This window comes from Haematobia irritans, chromosome 2 (assembly GCF_050003625.1).
Source record: "Haematobia irritans isolate KBUSLIRL chromosome 2, ASM5000362v1, whole genome shotgun sequence".
Lineage (NCBI taxonomy): Eukaryota > Metazoa > Arthropoda > Insecta > Diptera > Muscidae > Haematobia > Haematobia irritans.
In genome coordinates, this window is record NC_134398.1 from 78,365,189 (window position 1) to 78,380,149 (window position 14,961).

Below are 14,961 nucleotides of genomic sequence, written 5' to 3' on the forward strand. Positions count from 1 at the left end.
AAACGAAATTAACTGATTTTTTGATAAAATATTATTTTTTTATTGCAAAAATAACAATTTTGTAACAAAAAACTGTTTTTGGAACAAAACTTTAAAATTTGGAAGGAATTCAAATACTCTAACAAAAGAAGAACGTGAAGTCGAGATAAACATACATAAATAATTTTATAATATAAACATACATTTATTTAGGCGTGAACAGTTTTTTTACTAGCATTTAACACCATCGCTCGAAAATGCCCTTTATTTTTCTTTAATAATTCATTTTAAAGAAAATAAACTTTTTAAATTGTTTTAGCTGCAAAACTCGAACTTAATGCCCGCTTTTATATTTGAAGGTGTCCATCAACTCCTCGTGGACTTCTTATTAATAAAGAGGAACTAAACTTTGTTTTTATACATTTTACTGTGTAATTTTTCACTAGTTCCTCCTTATTTCATTTTACTGTCCCAACCAGGGCTGTGGAGCCGGAGTCGGAGTCTGAAGATTTTACTGGAGTCGGAGTCGTACAAATTTTGCTCGACTCCGACTCCGGCTAAACCAAATTTTTTAAAACACTTCACATTTTTGTAACTAAGCAAGTTTTTACGCAAATTAGTTTCCATTGCGTTATTCATTCTATCAATGTACAGCATGATTGTAAATGAAAATCAACTTCCAATTACGGCTATCTTTTGATGTTTCCTAGAATGTTAGACTAGCAGATGGGCTGGATCGATCCATTTTAATACCCGAAATTATTTTTTTTTTTTAATTTTATTTTAAGGCCATATACATATGTGGAATATTAACAGAAAATGTTGTTTTTATAGAAAATTTTGTCAAAATGTTATTTCTATAAAATGTTTTGTCAAAATTTTATGTGGAATATTATACATATGTGGATGTAGCAGATGGGCTGGATCGATCCATTTTAATACCCGAAATTATTTTTTTTTTAATTTTATTTTAAGGCCATATACATATGTGGAATATTAACTGAACATGTTGTTTTTATAGAAAATTTTGTCAAAATGTTATTTCTATAAAATGTTTAGTCAAAATTTTATTTCTATAACAATTTTATTACTATAGAAATATTTTTTTCTATAGAAAATTTAGTCAAAATTTTATTTCTATAGAAAATTGAGTCAAAATTTTGTTTCTATAGAATATTTTGCAAAATTTTATTTCTATAGAAAATTTTGCAAAAGTTTGTTTGTTACACAATTTTTTTTTTTAATTTTATTTCTATTGATATATTATTTCTATAAAAATTTAAGTCAAAATTTTATTTCTATAGAAAATTTTGCCAAAATTTTATAGTAATAGATTTTGTATTAGAAAATTTGGTCAAAATTTTATTTCTATAGAAAATTTTGCCAACATTTTATAGTAATAAGTTTTTTTATTAGAAAATTTTGTGAAAATTTAATTTCTATAGCAAATTTTGTTTCTGTAGAATATTTTGATGAGGAATGTGGTAATTCCGAAACGTGCATCCATCCAACCATTTTGCAGTCTATAGGGCTTTGCCCAAATAAATTTGACAAACATTCTTTTCCTCTGTTGGTTAAGCTACACTTGTAGTTTAGTCAATGTATGGTTTTAAGCTGCAATAAAAAAACAACAACAATGCTTAAAGAACAAAACCAACAATAACAAAACAAAACAAATGGAAAAAGGAGAGGAGGCACGCTCAAAATAAACCCAGCCATGTGAATTCAAATCGATGATTTGACAGTGGCATAGGAAAAGAGATATGTTTGTTTCGAATTTATTTCGGCATAAGCTGGCTATCAATGTAAAACCTTTTTTCGGAGGGTTCAAGTGTGGTTTTTGTTGGGTTTAATAAACTGCCTGAATTTATTCTGATAATTGGTTGATAGTTTTGCTGCAAGTAGAGGATGCTGATGAGGAATGTGGTAATTCCGAAACGTGCGTCCATCCAACCATCTTGCAGTCTATAGGGCTTTGCCCAAATAAATTTGACAAACATTCTTTTCCTCTGTTGGTTAAGCTACACTTGTAGTTTAGTCAATGTATGGTTTTAAGCTGCAATAAAAAACAACAACAATTTTGCAGAATTTTATTTACTACACAAAAATTTTTCTAAAACTGTATTTTTATTGATAATTTTTTAAAAATTTATTTCTATAAGAAAAAATTGTCAAATTTTATTTCTATAGCAAATTTTCTCAAAATTTTTTTCTTACTGATGCTCACTGCTATAAAAAATGTATTCGAAATTTTATTACTATAGAAATATTTTTTTCTATATAAAATTTAGTCAACATTTTATTTCTATAGAAAATTTAGTCAAAATTTTGTTTCTATAGAATATGTTATTTTGCAAAATTTTGTTTGCTACACATTTTTTTTTTAAATTGTATTTCTATTGACAACTTTTTCAAACTTATATTTCTAAAAAAAATTTTTTTGCCAAATTTTATTTCTATAAAAATTTTATTCAAAATTTTATTTCTATATATTTGGTCAAAATTTGACTTCTATAAAAAATTTAACCAAAATTTTATTTATATAGAAAATTTAGTCAAAATTTTGTTTCTGTAGAAAATTTTGCAAAATTTTATTTACTAGACAAAAAATTTTCCAAAATTGTATGCTCACTGATGCTCACTGCTAAGTCGAAAACTTGTAGAAATGACTCAAATTTTCAAATTTTTCAATGAATGAATCATAAATGCCTTTTTGCGAAATTGTCTAAACAATTATAAATATTTCCCAAATATTGCCCGAGATTTTGTAGAAGTCTGATTTGAGATTTTATCAAAATGTAGATCTAAATACAAAGTTGTGCAGAGTATATAATAATCGGCCCGCCCGACTTTAGACTTTCCTTAGGTTAGGTTAGGTTAAAGTGGCAGCCCGATTAAGATTCAGGCTCACTTAGACTATTCAGTCCATTGTGATACCACATTAACTAAAAGTACCTATTACATATGGGCACTTCTAGTTTTAACCGCTGAACTTTCTTGATTATTTTTCTTTGTTGAACCAACCAGATTGTTCCAAAAATGTTAGCAGACTGCTTAAGTTAACGTTTTCCAGATCCGCCAGTAATCTGAAGCTATATGCTCCTAAAAGTTGCTTGCGCTTTACACAAAATGCAGGACACTCACACAAGAGGTGTTTAATTGATTCTTTTTCCTCCGCATCATGACAGCTCATACAATAGTCATTATACTTCGCGCCAATAGTTTTTGCAAAATCTCCTATCAGGCAGCGACCCGTTATAGCAGATATCAGGAGTGATACCTGACGTCTCGAGAACATTAGCATATCTAGTGTGCGGTTTAAGTTGAAATGGGGCCATATTTGCTTGGTGTCGTTACAACCCTTGCAATTATCCCATCGAACATTTGCCATCGTAACAGCCTTCTCACGCAGCATGAGCTTGCAGGTAGCTAGGGGCATACCAACAAATTCTAGTTCCCCTGGAATATGTAAGGTAGTCCCTAGCCTTGCCAACTCATCCGCTTCGCAGTTCCCCGGTATGTTCCTATGGCCAGGCACCCATATTAGGTGAATATTGTACTGCTCAGCCATCTCATTGAGAGATTTGCGGCAATCGATGGCCGTTTTCGAGTTGAGGAACACAGAGTCCAAGGATTTTATTGCAGGTTGACTGTCTGAGTATATATTAATGCCCACAATTTTTGGAACATTACTTCTCAGCCAATTCGCCACCTCTCTTATTGCTAATATTTCAGCCTGAAAAACACTACAGTGATTAGGTAATCTTTTCGCTATTTGAAGTTCCAGATCACTAGAATATACTCCGAAACCCACTTGTCCATCCAATTTGCAGCCATCAGTGTAGAAATCTATATATTCTTTATTCCCCGGGGTCTGTGTGCACCACGCCTCACTGTTGGGGATTAGAGTCTCAAACTTTTTGTCGAAAAGTGGACTCGCCAAAGTGTAATCCACTACGTTAGGCACATCTGACATTATTTTGAGGACAGAACTGTGACCGTAACCATTTTCCGACCACAGCGATAGTTCGCGCAACCGCACAGCCGTTGTTGCAGCTGACTGTTTGGCCAAAATGTCTAAAGGCAATAGATGCATCATGACATTAAGAGAATTTGTTCCTGTCTTGCTGAATGCGCCTGAAATACACAAACACGCCATACGCTGAACTTTATCTAAACCAGTCGGTTTCTGAAGTGCCGGCCACCAGACTACAACACCATATAGCATTATAGGTCTAACCATTGCCGTGTATAGCCAATGCACAATTTTTGGTTTTAGTCCCCACTTTTTTCCTATTGCCTTTTTGCACGAGCACAAAGCTACAGTTGCCTTCCTCGCCCTTTCTTCAATATTAAGCTTAAAGTTCAGCTTCCTGTCCAAAATAACGCCAAGGTATTTTGCACAATCACCAAAGGGAATTTCAATACCCCCTAAGGAAATAGGCCTAACCGTGGGAGTTTTGCGATCTTTGTAGTACATGACTAATTCTGTCTTTGCAGGATTTACCCCAAGACCATTGTCTTTCGCCCATTGTTCAGTCATCCGGAGGGCCCTCTGAATAATATCTCTGATTGTGGATGGGAATTTTCCCCTGACTGCCAGAGCTACATCATCTGCGTATGCCACCACTTTTATCCTTTCTTTTTCTAGAGTAACGAGAAGGCTATTTATAGCAACATTTTAAAGAAGAGGTGATAGAACTCCTCCTTGGGGAGTGCCTCTGTTCACATACTTTTGTATGTTTGCTTGTCCTAGTGTGGCTGAAATACGTCTCTTCATTAGCAGTTCGTCTAACAGCCTGAGTATACATGGATCAACATTCAGAGTTGTCAGTCCATTTAATATCGAGCTCGGATGGACATTATTGAACGCCCCTTCGATGTCTAGAAACGCCACTATTGTGTATTCTTTGACAGATAGTGAGCTTTCAATAAAGCTGACTAGTTCATGTAGTGCGGTCTCAGTAGACCTGCCCTTCGAGTATGCATGCTGTCGTTTCGAGAACAAACTTGAATCGATGCTAGTTCTAAGATAAATATCTATCATCCTCTCTAGAGTCTTAAGTAGGAATGAGGATAAGCTGATTGGTCGGAAATCCTTCGCCCTCGAGTGAGAGGCTTTTCCCGCTTTAGGTATGAAAACGACTTTTGTTTCCCTCCACTTTCCTGGGATATATGATAAGTTGATACATCCTTTATATATCACCGACAACCAGGGGATAATTTTGTCAGTTACAGCTTGTAACTCCGCCGGAGTAATTTCATCAGGTCCAGGGGATTTGAATGGTCCAAAGCTATTTAGCGCCCATCTTATTCTAGTTTCCGATACAATTTCCTCGACAGGAAACGACCGCTGAGCAACTGTGGCACCGCCAGTACATGGTTCAACCGTCTGATTTCCAGGAAAATGTGTGTCCAATAGTACCTCCAGCGTCTCCTCACTGGACGTTGTCCAATTGCCCTCCGATGTTTTAATGAAACCTGGAGCGGAGTTGGTGGATGCCAGAACCTTCCGTAGTCTGGAAGCCTCGGACGTATTCTCAATACTGCTGCAGTAAGCAATCCAAGAGTTATGCTGAGCCTTTCTCAGTTCTCGCTTGTATCCTCTCAGATTCTTCTTGTAAGCGTCCCAGTCCTCAGGGGCTCTGGTGGACTTTGCCTTGTTAAAGAGCTTCCTGCAGGATTTCCTCATATTACTTAATTCCGTAGACCACCATGGTGGTCGATGTTTCCCCCTTGGCTTTCCTCTAGGGCATGCAGCTTTCAGTGAGATGTTGAAGGCCTTAGTAATCCGCTCCACTGCGTGTTCGATATCTTGCACATTTCTCATATTTGTCTCTGTTATTTCCGGTATCATCATATTGAACGATTCCCTATACCTATTCCAGTCAGCTTTCCTAACATTTGGCGGAAATATGATCTTGGTGATATGAACATCAAATTTGAAACTGATGTAGCGATGATCTGAGAAGCTGTGTTCACTTAAAACCTGCCACTCAGATATCATTTCATTCAGTTCTTGCGAGGCCAAGGTGATGTCCAAAACCTCTTGCCTGTTTTTAGTGACAAAGGTTGGGACATCTCCCTTGTTGCAAACTACCAGATTAGTACGCAAAATAAACTCTATTAGCGACTCTCCCCTTGCATTAGTATCACTACTTCCCCATATACTATGATGTGCATTCGCATCGCATCCCATAATGAGTTTCGTCTTTGTTTTCAGTGACTCCTCCACTAAGGTCTTAACGGCATATGGAGGCATCTCCCTGTCATGTCCCATGTAGACCGAAGATACCCAATATTTGCATTTGGCTATTTCTAAACTTGCAACGACAGTGTCTGTATTGCACATTGAAGGAAGCAGAAACAAGATGAGCTCGTTTTTAGCAATTATACTGGCTCGATTTACATCATTACCAGTATACTGCAATAGTTTGAACCCCGGAGTACTTAATTCACATATTTTGTTTTTATAAACATATGGTTCTTGAATAAGAACTATATCTATGTCCCCTTTCATCAGGAGAACTTTTAAGGCAGCACATGCAGCCTTACAATGATGAAGATTTATCTGGAGGATTCGTAGGACCATCGAGATTTTCAACAACCGTCACATCAGCCTCTTCAATCGAGTCATCAAGAATGTCCTCTTCAGAGATATCGGTGACTCTCGCAATAACCATAGGTTCAACTTTGGTGAGTTCTGAGGCAGTAGAAGCCTCCTCACGCATACGGTATCTATCCATGTCTTCAAATGTCTTGGTATCCCCCTCGACTTCGCAAGAGGATCCGCTTACTTCTGATTCAGACAGAGGCTTGTCCATTTCTGAATCCTTTAGCTGATCGTTTTTATACACCTTCATTTGGATATAATGAAAGCCATAACATACACGCCCCTGGGACTTTGCTAGATGTGGCAAAGACTGAGTGTTCAATATAAACACTGCATGCCGTCTTGGCCCATCCACTTCATCCAAACGGCCAACCTTCCAATCAGCTGTTGGAAGATCTGGATTGCATTGTTTCAGTCTATTTAAAATAGATTCAGGGTCAGGAGGGTTTGCAGGTATCCACGCATGTGCTCTTGGTCTAGCCGGTATGTCTTTTTTCTCGACTAACTCTAGAGCAGCTCCTTCCCAAACTTCACCAATTAGTATCAGAGCAGCTTTAAAACATTCTATAGACCTCTGGTCCTCAAATGCGACTAGCTTAAATCGTCCTTGATACCAACCAGCCTCTTGGTGTCGAGGATCTGGGCCGAGAAACTTTTCCAGCACCTGTGAGTAGACGCCAGACAAAGCATTCTCAATTTCCCCCCATTTTTGCTTTGGAACCATACCGTCCAATGCTCCTTTATTTATGATAGCCATCACAAGGCTGTCTTTAGCAACTGAGGCTAACGATCGTTGATCCCTTTTGGAGGATGGCAGCTCATCCGGTGATCGTTCCCTTTTTCCAAGAATTCCTTGAGCCCATTTTAAGGAATCGCTTTGTTTAGCCGACAACGTGCTTGGGTCGACTGATCCTAATTTCTTTAGGATAAACAAAGCATTTCTGCGTTCTTTGAATCTCTTTCGTGAGGGATTACCTGCTTTTGATGCCGTTACCTTGGAAAAGGTCCGACTTGTCAAATTGTCGCCACCTGTCGACCCGTCTACAGGTCGACTAATTGGGCCTAACTCTTGGTCATTGCCCAAATTTATAACTCCAGTCGATACCCGTCCACTGGGCCCTGAAGTTAGCAACCCAGTGGATGTCTTTGAATTTCTCTGCATGGTGGCCTAATATCCCACCACACTTGAAATTCGTAGTAGGTACTTATTACAATGATTTTATCCGCTATTAAAAAAACACGTCCGTTCCGTTCGACGGTTGAAATAAAAACCTAACCTAACCTAGACTTTCCTTGCATTTTTATTATACCCTTCACCACTACTGTGGTACAGGGTATAATAAGTTTGTGCATTTGTATGTAACGCCAAGAAGGAGTAATCATAGACCAACCTTTTAGTATACGGATCGGCTTAGAATTATATTTTGAGTCGATTTAGCGATGTCCGTCTGTCTGTCTGTCCGTCTGTCTGTCTGTTGATGTATTTTTGTGTGCAAAGTACAGATTTGGTATAGGGTCCTGTTTCGGCTCAAAGACGATCCCTATTGATTTTGGAAAAAATCGGTTCAGATTTAGATATAGCTGCCATATATATTTTTCACCGATCTGGTCATAATTGGCGTGTATATCAACCGATCTTCCTCAAATTCCGTACATCCCAATATTTTATGAGTCTCGAAAAACTTGTAAAATATCAGTAAAATCGGTTCAGATTTAGATATAGCTCCCATATATAGCTTTCGCCCGATTTACACTCATTTGCCCACAGAGGCCAATTTTTTGCTCCGATTTAGTTGAAATTTTGCATAGGGAGTAGAATTAGCGTTGTAACTATGCGTGCCAAATTTGCTTGAAATCGGTTCAGATTTGGATATATCTCCCATATAAAGCTTTCGCCCGATTTACACTCATATGACCACAGAGGCCAATTTTTAACTCCGATTTAGTTGAAATTTTTCACAGGGAGTAGAATTAGCATTGTAGCTATGCGTGCCAAATTTGATTGAAATCGGTTAAGATTTAGATATAGCTCCCATATATATGATTTTCTGATTTCGACAAAAATGGTCAAAATACCAACATTTTCCTTGTAAAATCGCCACTGCTTAGTCGAAAAGTTGTAAAAATGACTCTAATTTTCCTAAACTTCTTCGAAGTTTCCTTAAAATTGCTTCAGATTTAAACGTTTCCCATATTTTTTTACTAACATTGTGTTCCACCTTACTGCATTAGCCGACTTAAATTTTGAGTCTATAGATTTTGTAGAAGTCTATCAAATTCTTCCAGATCGAGTGATATTTAAATTTATGTATTTGGGACAAACCTTTTTATATAGCCCCCCAACACATTTGACGGATGTGATATGGTATCGAAAATTTAGATCTACAAAGTGGTGCAGGGTATAATATAGTCGGCACCGCCCGACTTTGTGTTACGTCCCATAACGTTAGATTTAAATTTAAAGTACATAGATTTTGTAGAAGTATATAAAATTTTGTCTAAATCGATTCAGATTCAAATTCATGCATATGGGAATATAAACCTTTATATAGCTCGCACCAAATTTAAAGGATTTGAGATAGTATCAATAATTTTTTGATGGGTATTTATAGCATTATTTTATTTATTAAACATTGCTCTAAGTTTGAAATATAGAGTTTAATTGGCATCTAATGTGAAATTAAGACATTTTTTTGCACACATAAATAAATACGATACTTTATATCGATCCACTTACGGTACCCCCACAATAGAACTACAAATTAGTGGTATTAAAATTAGATTTAGTTATATTACCCGGAGTCGACTCCGGAGTCGGAGTCGAGCTGATGAAAAATGCTGGAGTCGGAGTCGAGCAAAATTGGCTCGACTCCACAGCCCTGGTCCAACTCTAAAAAGAGTATAGTGCCCTTTCGTTATTTTTATGAAGACGCCTGATTTCTTTTAACGAGCCATGAAAAAAATTATGCCCATAATGCCAAAATGATAAACAAAACACATGTCCACACATACATAAAATGCTGCTCTGAAGGCGAAAACATATGCTGTTTGTTTTTCAAATGTTTATTCTCTTCGTTCCCAATGTCTATTCTCTTTATTCAAATTAAATAATATTTAGACCATAGACCTTTTAATACATAGATGATCCAGTATTCTCTTTAAAAAAAATGTGTCAGTTCCAAAAATTATTTTCTGAGATTTCGTTTTGATTTTTTCGTAAAGAGTCAGTCCGAAACATTAATTTTCGTGCATTTGCTTTTGTGTTGTTCGTAAAGAGCAATGCTGCTCAAAATTAAATTTCGTATTTTTTGTTCAAATATGAACTTTTAATATATTAATTTATTTATAAATCCTCTGTTGCATCATAAACGTTCTAATTTTGTGTAAAATTGGCAAACTACAAAAAGGAAAACGAAAGAGATTGTAAGCGTGCTCTTATTTTTCTCGTTTATTCTTAATCTTCGGAACTGTCAAACATAGTTTGACACCCATGGCTCATCTATGTATTAAAAGGGCTATGATTTAGACTTAAGCATATCAAATTTTTGGCCTTATCATAACACAGTTTTCCGAAACAACATACAAGCGGGTTCACAGAAAATGTTCGTTTTTGATTCTTTCGCTGTATTATGTTGATATCTTTCGTCAACTCTCCCGGTTTCCATCTCTATTTCTTTCTCTATACTCTCTCTCTCTCTGTCGCTTTGAATAAAATATCATAACATATGAATGTTTAGTCGAAATTTGTAAATTTATATATGTTTGCATTCACACATATGATTTTTATGAAACATTCATGCCCCAAACATAATATATTCTAACATATTAACATAGATGTCCTAAACATTTAGTGTTAGTTTAGGAACATTACATGTTTGCACTTAAATATATTGTGTTTTAAAATTGTGCCCGAAACACATTTTGTTTATATCGGAAAATATGAAAAATATATTTTTCTAACAGTGCAAGTATTTGGTTTTTTTGCAATGGTCATTTCACTCAATTGCGTAGTCAAGCGACTCAATTTCTTTTTGGAAAACGAGAATTACAGTACAAATCAGCCAATTTGCATTACAAGCAAGTAAGTAAAGTAGAAAGTCGGGCGGGGCCGACTATATCATACCCTAAACCAACCCTACTGAATTAGTAAACATTGTTTGTGGGGTATCCATGGTATAGGTTTGCGAGATAAACCGAATATTCATATTTAAGTACATTAAGGGGTACATGCACGGAGGAAAAGGTGTGTTTTTTATATGTTTGGATACAAAAATAATATGTTTGGGACAAAAAAAAAAAAAAACACAATATGTGTGGGTACAAGAATATTGTGTTTGAAAACTAGTAAATTCTATTTGCAATCGATATGTTAATATGTTACAACATAATATGTTTACGTGAATAAATTTTTTAATACAAAAAATGTTTGCACAGAAGCATATAATTCTTACAGCGAACATCCAAACACGATATTTTTGGGAAAGTTACACTAAAAATAGAAATAATACTTGCCGCGGAAAAATATAATTTTACGACATTTAAAATATACATTTTATGTTTTCAGTAAAATTAAACTTAATACCCACCCAACCTACTCGAATTAGAAATTATTATTTCCAATTTAGTGGTTGTGGTTGTCACCAATATTTTTTGTTTAATTGGCACAGAAAACTAGTATTTTTCATTAGAAGATAATAAGCTATAATATGCATTATTCCCCCTATTTTTATTATTAACATCGTTTTTGCTTCTAACCTGGAAATTACGTACAAAATCTTGAAGTGATTGGAAAAATAATATGTGTGAATATAAACAAATATAAATTTACAAATTTGGAGTAAACATATATATGTTTTGATATAACATAAGACTTCGCCAAAAATTTGATATGCTTAAGTGAAAGTATTATTTAATTTGAATATTAAAATGAGTATTCGGAGAGAACATTCATTCGGAACCAAGAGAAAAGACATTAGAAAAAAGAGCATGAGTTTTGTTTATCATTTTTGTATTATGGGAACAATTTTTTTTTAGTCCAAAAATTTTTCTTTCATGTAATGGTACCCATTTTTAAGTCAAATCACTTTACGGGGATTCGAACAGCGATTTTTTTGAGGGTGTGGTTATGGGAGTTTTATCACAATCTGTACAGAAAAGTCTCATATTAGGAGCTATAGTTGATTCTGAACATACAGACTTAGTATGCCACTAATATTGAGTCCATTATTAAACAAGTAAGTAGAGTATAAAGTCGGGCGGCGCCGACTATGTCATACCCAAAACCACCCCTACATAAGCATTGGTTTGAGAGTTAAACCGCATTTCCTATTTAAGAACATTAAGGGGTACAATTTTATGGGAGTTTTGTCACAATCTGAGCAGAAATGTCTAATATTATATATAGTTGTATCTATAGTTGATTTTGCACATACCGAGTTAGTATGCCACTAATATTGAGTCCATTATTAACAAATAGGAAATCGCTCAATTAGTTGTGGTTATAAATCAAAATTCGTGAAAATCGGGCAATATTATTATGTAAGAGTTACATGTAAGTCTAAATACGATCGGATAATACATAAAAATTTGAAACTTGAGCACCGATTTGGATGATATTTTGCAGGTATGGTTGATATTACAGGAAATTACCTTTGACAAATGAGGCCACTATGGTCAAAAATAAGGTTATTTGGGACAAAATGTTCAAAATCGGGGGCTGCATATATATGGGAGTAGGGATGCTCTTTTAAAGAGCACATGTGCTCTTTTTTACAAAATGTGCTATTAAAACAAAACAGGCCAAAAGAGCACGCAAAAGTGCTCTATTTTTAGTTAAGTACTCTTTTGTGCGTATTACTCCAACGCGATTCAATAAATGGTAAAAGTAAACGTAACATACGTAAATGTCACACTACGAGATTTTCCTACGCCGTTATTTTCTAATTCAATAGTGTTTTCTTTATATATCAGAGTCGAAGAAGAGCACGCCGATGTTGCTTCTTCACTTTGTACTCTGTTCTAAATGTAAACAAACTTCTTTCAATACAATTTTTCACAAAAACACCAAACAAATGGCTTACAAAGTATTGTAAGAAAATTAGCTTGAGTTGAAAATGGTTTATTTTATGTATATGTTATGAACCTTTTTTATGTTTAAATGAATTATTATGGAATTAAATGTTTTTATTTTATTTGAAAAATTGTGCTCTTATTTTCGTATGTGCTCAAACTGTATGGTCCTCGGTTCGATTCTCCGTACAGGCGAAAGGTAAAATTTAAAAAATCTATAAAAGTGAATAATTTCTTCAACATTATTTGTATTACAGAAAAAGGTGTCAAGAACTAAAATATTTCGAGGAATTGAAAATTATGAGTATGTTAGGGAATGAGCACAATCGTCTTTGGGAAAAATTCTTCCAAGCATATAATATTTTTGGGCATAAAATGCTTTCAAACATATAATATGTTCACATAAAACAAACATATTAATGTTTCGGCAGTATCCAATAATATATGTGCTTCTTGCAAAATATGTTTGGAACATATGTTAAAGAAGCGATTTTTTTTTTTTGAGGGTGTACGAATGTTATGCTCTTTTGTAGTATATTATTTATGTTTTGTTGAACTTTACAATTAGTGTTGTTTTAACAAATTTACGGCCATTTTCATGTAGCTCCGTTAGGCTTTAACTGCCAGTTAACAGAAAGAAAAATGAAAATATATTTTCTCTGGTTAACTTTAACTGAAAAATTTTCAGCAGTTAAGTTTCTAACTGGCATATGGAATATATATGCAAGATGACAGATATGTACATAGCACGATTTAGGAGTTCGTTAGCTAACGTAGCACTAACGGAGCTTCATGAAAATGGGGGTTAATGATACAAAACCTGCTCAACCAAAAATGACGGAATGACGGATGGAAAGCTCTGGTCTATGGTAATTTCCAATATTCAATATTTTAGTTATTGGAAGTTACTCGTTTGTACATTACAAATACTGCTTTGTTGAATTTGAGAATGTTTAGAAATAAATATTACATAAGCGATTTGTTAGTCTTTACTAACTATCTTTTGGGCTTGTGGAATCTATAGATTTGTTGTCCGAATAGTATTCGTCACTATTCTGCACAAGGGACGCTATCTGTACATCAAAAGATATTTTTTTAGACATAGCATTTATAATCATAATACTAAACCTATCCAGTCGACATGAGCTTTCTACTATGAGTTTATGATCTGCTTATTTTTAAATACAATCGTGTTAATGGCGGAGTTTATGTTTGTATTTATGGAAATCATCTCACCCACTTCTTTCAATTCTACTACGGCCACCCAATCAGTCACATCATTGAATCGAGGATTATTTCGTCTGGCACTTAGAAGATATTTTCATTCAATGCGCATCTTTGTGATGGAGCCAGTGCAAGACAGGCAGTGTGTTAAAAGACATTTCAAAATTTATGTTCAAATTTAAGTGATCTTTGGCTGGACGCATTGGATCATCTCATGTATAAACGTCAAAACCGCCCAAATATGTTTTTTTATTGACAATTGTGCACATAACAGGAATCTCGAGCACCCAACAGAGAAAGAGTAAAACGCATAATTTTCTCAGATATTTGATACATTTTCGGTCATAAATTTCATTATGATGTTAACAAGACACCAGACACAATGGGAATTTATTTTAATTATGCACTTCCTGACATAAGAATCGTGGAACAAAAACAATATGTTTGTTTAAATTTAAGAAATGGAAGTGGCATGTCAAAGCGATATCTTGTGTGTTAAAGGTTATAATTAATTTGGCATATGTGCAGAGCAAATTTGAGTCATTTACAAAATAAGAATTTCTCAATCACATGAAGGAATTGTAATATAAGACCGAAGCTGAATGTAAAACAGACGAAAATGTATTGAATTGATAATTTTTACCATTCTCTTGTTGTTGTACCAGGTTTTGAATAAAAAAATCCGTATCTTTTATTTTAGTTTGCTTTTGAAGTTTGGGTTTCCGATTGTGAAACAACTACATATTACCAACCTTTATAATGAAATTTGGCGATTAACCTAAAATTCGTCCAAATGCGCAAACCTATTTATACTCTAAACCACATAGTGGTCAGGGTATAATAACTTTGTCTGCCAAAAAATGTGCCTACACAAAATATTGATTTTAGACCCCATAAAATATATACCGATCGACTCAGAATCACCTCCTGTGTAGATCTAGCTTGGTGTCCGTCCATGAAGTTGTTGTTCGCAGGATTCCGGTCGCAATTATTAACCGATTTTGATGAAATTTTGTATGTGGCGCTTTTTTGGCACAGGCACGAACGCTATTGAATTTGGAAAAAATCGGATCAAA